Genomic DNA, 6,000 nt, shown 5'->3' with positions numbered 1-6,000 from the left:
TACTATGGTATTTTATGCTCTATGAAGCATCATTAAAGTTGCACGTTGTCTACGGATCGCCGATATAATTTAAATCGGTTTTAATCATTGCTAAAAAGCGACTGATTATTAGATAATCTATTGTGATAGATTAAGGTGTTAGTAAATGAGTGTGATACGGGCTTATTACTGGAATTATATCACTGCATACACACGCCCTATGGATTTATCTGATGACTGTAAAGAGATAACCCCCACAGACTATCATTATTACGGACCAAGATGAGGTAAAAAAAGAATTGAAAACTTAATTTATCACATCTACTTATCAAAAAAACCATTAAATTATTGTTTCAGTAATGATTCTATTTCAATAAATTTGCCAAAATTACTGGTAATACGACCCTAGCTCGCATATTACTTCGGATAGCCATTAAAGGTGATAAAATTTTACGATCGGGCGATTCTTTCTGAGTTAACCCGCCAGCGTAGCCGCCTACCGTTCCTCTAAACTCTAATGTGACACGGTTTAATGTGTCTTGCCCCATCCTATACGACTACTGCAAGCCAGCGGTATAACGGATGGTATACATGCAGCTTTTATTAATTAATGATTAGTTTTGTATTATGTGTTGCTTTCTGTACGGATATTTACCATGTTTTATGCTACATTATTTCTCGTAAACTCATTGTTTTTCCTAAAAAAAAAAAATAACATTTTCATCTAATTAAACCTCAAATTAACTCCACTAGATGCAATGTTCACATTTAGTTTATTTTTTTAAATTAACCAGTTAAAATTTCGTCGTGTAAACCAACACTTATTTTCCACTTCGTCACACTAATTTTGGACTGCATTTAGTCGGCGATTATTTCCGATATCGCTGTAGCTATGCATTAAATTACCTCTTGCTCAGACATTCATCGGAATAGTCAACCATTTAAATGCAGTAAACTCTGAATATACACAAAAATAGTTCGGCGGTCTGAACAAGGGCGGGGACGTCCGTCTATGCTTCCATAGCACATAAAAATAAACGGTTATGTTCTCTGATTAGAGTCGGCTACCCTTTAATGTTCTAAAATGTGTTATTTATAAATAACAAAAGAACACCGCATTTATTAATAAGCAGATACTTTTAACTTTTACCCGCAACTTATTGTGAGCGGGATTTTATTTTTTTATTTATTTATAAGTAGCTTAATTTTAATACAAAAATATAAAATTTCGCCAAACTGCCAAAGCAGTTTGTTGGCGAAAACTGCACCCATAAACTAAATACTTTTAATACATGAACTTTTTCTTTTAAAATTTAATTTAAACTTATTACTTTTAAAATAACTTTGTTAGTAGTCTGTTCCACGTTTATGCCAAACATCGAAATATGTTAGAATCCATATAGTATTATAAATGTGAAATATTTTTTTTATTTCCGATGGATGGATGGAGGTTTGTTAGAGTTTGTAGCCTAAACGGCGTAACGGATCTGGATGAAAAAAAACATAGATCCAAAGCATAGTCTGGAAGAATACAAAGGATACTTGCCTTTATTTTTATTTAATTCCACGCGGACGAAGCCGCGGGCGAAAGCTAGTTATTAAAAAAAAATTACAAATTATTTTAACGTATTAATTCTGTTTCACTTGAAATAGATTATTCCAACAAAATTCTACTTTTACATAAAAGTTAACTTATACAGAGTTTAAAAAAAAAAACATTGCACCGACGATACGTTATCTTTATTACATTTCGTTGTATAAAAGGTACTTAGTACGTATATATCTAGTGACATCTCAATCGACAGGTTTACTGGGAAAGTTGAAAAAACGTCGTCAGTCGGCGCACCCCCCGCTGTATGCCTTTTGCGGTTGCAAATGTATCGGAGATGCACCAATAATGAAAAAAAAGCGAAGAAATAAAGTGCTCTTCAGTAATGCCGTTCCGGAAGGTAAGGATCCCGCTGGGTATGAATTTATTACACCTCTCTGTCACTGAATTGATATTTCAATTAGGATAGTCTAATTTTTTTGGATTAAAATGACTAGATCTATGTTTGTATAAAGTATTCCGTAATGTTAGTTACTTGATGAGATGAATTTCAAAATCTTTTCAATCGACTTAGACAACAAGAATATTTCTTCAATTCTTACGTTAAGAAATCATAAATATTGGCGAATAGTTTTTAACGGTAACTTATCGTACAATGAATACTAAGACATATTCTTCGTCTACATTTATTTAAAAAGTTCAGTTATAAATTGTCATTTGTTTTTAAAAAAGTAAATAAACAATACAGTTTAATGGTTATTGCAAACAGTTAGGCAAAAATTCGCAAACAGTTAAAAAGAAAACAATACATTTTTGGGCGTAAAACATCGATTTCGCCATTTTTTTTCTCAACCCTAACAATTATGAAAGGGTAGTAAAAGAAAGTCGGCAATAAAACTAAACCTTTCGGCGGCAAACGCGCCGCCATCGAAGGGTTACTATTTATTCGTATAAACCGACCGATACAAAATTGCAATGTTAACTACAGGAGCGGTGTAATTCTGCAACCATTCGAAAACGGTCGAACAAAGTTGACTTTTCAACGGGCGTTCCATCTCGCTGCAGTTGTAAACGGCATCGGCAAAAAACTCGCAACTCACATTCAAAGCGGCCTCATAAAGTAATTTGCACAAATTCGCAAAAGGGTGAAATACCAACGGACTCTCCAACTTTTTCAAAACCCCGTTATGTATTGAAAAGTTAAAAAAACATGTTTCGTACACCATAAAACCTTTGTTTTAGTGCACTATTCAAATAATAGTGACACGAAAATTAAAAAGATAACAAATTTCGTATCGATATTTAACGTCGTAAATAATAATCGATAATTTCAATATTGTATGGAGCAAAAATCTTGTAAGTACATCTATAAAAAATTTAAACATCAATTGAAATCAAAATTTTCACAAAAGTCTTAACAATATCGCAATAGATTTTTTAGACTTGAAAAGTCATTGAAAAATGACGAAATTTTCACGATTTTCTAATGTTCCTAATACTGCGTAATTCCCACCGCTACGTATTGAATTAATTTAGCAAACCCTTCCAATGGTCCAAATGAAGGACTTGGTCGTATTTGATCCGACATAATTAGGGGACGGTTAGCTACCGTCCTGAAAAAGAAATAAACCGTTTTATAACTCAGACTTCCTTAACCCCACGTAAAGCCGCCCATAAAACTCATAGGAAGATCGGATCGGCGATATGGGGCGGAAATAAATCGCCATTTAAAATCAATTTGTGTAAAGGCTGTTCCGAAAAGTAGTTCGGTGACGCGGGTCAGCGCGTGAATAGCCCTCCCTTACGTACAACTTCGACTCGCTTCATTTCTCCCCGTTCTCTTTAACCATACCAAGGCCATACACAGAATCTGTTTAGACTAACTTTCGCTTGCGACTCCGTCCGCGTGAGATTTATAAAAAATTAAGTAGACAATGTGTTCTTCTAGACTATCCAATCTATGCCCAATATCCTCAAGATCCGTTCAGCAGTTTAGGCTAACTCTAACAAACATCCACAATATTAGTAAGCTTATCTCCTATATATTTGTACCAGTCAGCTTTATTTCCTCTGAAACATTTAATTACAGACAGAGTCAACCATAAGTATACGAGTACATAGAAGCTTCCGAAGTAACATTTAGAATTAAAATATATATTAGGTTTCGAAAAACAATAATTCAATAGTTAATTTACTCATAAGTATCATTATTAATAACTACGATTTTTTTTTAATTTTACTTATTTGCCCAATTAACAGAAGCTTCAAATTCTATAAGTCGAAATCTGTTGTAACAGTCTCGTGGCCAGACACCGCATGCTATACTTTGATCTTATCTTACCCAAAGCATCCTAAACAGATAAGAAAGTTGCGCATGCGCCGATATATCTTGTGCAACTGTCAGCGTAACGTTTAAAACCGGATGACATTAATGTGGTAGAAGGAAAAGCTAAAATCATTTAAAAAAAACTTTCTGCATCATAGCGGTTTAGTATTTTTTTCAATTTAATAAATTATCAATTTTCTTGGATAGCGAATATTGTGATAACTTTCCTTTCCTTATGTAAGTAATAAAAAATAAACTTTATAGATCCTATAGTGTGCAAAGATAGGCAGTATTTATTAATCGGAAAGGTTACATTATCTGAACATTGTCAAAGTTAAGATCATTGCTAATCTAATATTAAAAGAAAATTGGTGTCAACAAAAATTCTTCCAATCCAAAAGGAACTCTAAAAGCTCCAATAAAGCACACGTCGCGTTTATTCGGGATATCGGAAGGTGAACTTAAAGGGGTTACGGGGCTTAAGCGAGCAGAGTCGGGCGGCGCGCCGCGTATTGGGGCTTACCCGTGATTTACTCGTTACGTCGTCTCGCGGCCCGCGCGAACCTTCCCTTGTTCTTTTTTGTTTACTGAACGGATCACGGGTTACCCTTTATTGGGCAAAGTCGGGGAAGCGATATTCCGCGACATAAAGTCGCTACAAAATTATCTGCGGCATAAGATTTTACTTGGAGGAAGTGAACTTTGATCTCGATTTATTTTTTATTTTTGTCATAGACTACGCTTATTTACTCTATAGTGTTGTATCAAGTTACTTACTTCACAGTTACTACGTATTAGGAATTCTCAAAAATTCTATAAAGAATCCATGAAACATTTATGTACATCATCAACTTGTCTTTGACTCTATGAAGGTTCGGATAAGTACCTATGTGCTGATCTTCCATACATCTCTATCAGCTGTCATATCTGAATCCACTTCCTTCTTAAGCATATTCTCTTTCAAACAATTTATCCATACTTTATTCGGTCTTCCTCTACCTTTATAGCCATCCATAGTAAATTTTAATACTTTCTGGTTTATGTCCCCATCGTCTCGTCGCATAACATGTCCATACCACACTGATCTTTTGTTTCTCAATTTCAGGGTATCCATTATCAAGAGGAGATACGGGTTTAAAGCCGACCCCTGATATAAACCCACCGAGACACCAAACATGTCAGTATCGCCAACAGTGGACCGGATGTACGTACTGGTTCACCAGTACATAGCACGAATAAGCAAAAGGTATTTCCCAGGCACTCTTTTTACTTTCAAAGCCAACCACAAAACTCATATCCTGTGCTCAGTCTACCAACATGCAAATCTAAATCACTTCCCACATACAATTCCTTTTTCAGGGATATTTAATAAATATGAAAATTTTATGGTATTTAAAAAAAAAGTATGCCGAAATATTTCTTTATACTTCAACATCATGTGATAGTGTTTTTTTTTTTTTTATTTTACATTTGACCATTTAATATTCGTGGAATATGTGAATTATCTATTAAATAAATGTATATTTCCGAACGCAAAAGACATCGTTAATCATCTACACTCGACTCAAATGGAGTCTAAATGGCCACAATTCATTTACGTACATTGAATATGAACCCGTGAAATCATTTCACTCAAAATGTTTAAGAAACATTCTGTTCGCACAATATTTCTTCAAATCAACAAAACCTTGCTTTCAACAAAGACCAAGGAGCCAGGGCTGCTACGCCCGAGATTAAAAAGCTAACAAAACATAAATTAAATCTAAAGAAAAGGTTTTTATTTACAGGACATTTTAAAATATGATATGTTAATTTCAAATTAAATTATATTTACTAGATAAACAACAATATATTCTCGAAAAACATATTCCCATGAATCGTTTTGTACAAAGTTATGTCTTTAGTAATCCAATTTGTCTAATTTAATGCAAATAACTTTTGAGATGCCAAAATAAGGTGTCAACCCTACGTAAAGTTACAACTTAACTATTCAATCGCATAAATCAAACTAACAAGATATTAACGTCGAAACGTAAGCGATGTTGGCGACAAAAAGTATTGTGCGATTGAAAGGCTACGGTCTATGGGCTGTGGTCGACTGCCCTTTGCGTCCGAGCGACGTGAGCGCCCATACTGTACGTTTCTA

The sequence above is a fragment of the Papilio polytes genome, unplaced genomic scaffold (assembly GCF_000836215.1).
Source record: "Papilio polytes unplaced genomic scaffold, Ppol_1.0 DF824191.1, whole genome shotgun sequence".
Classification (NCBI taxonomy): Eukaryota; Metazoa; Arthropoda; class Insecta; order Lepidoptera; family Papilionidae; genus Papilio; species Papilio polytes.
Note: the sequence above shows the minus strand (reverse complement) of the source record.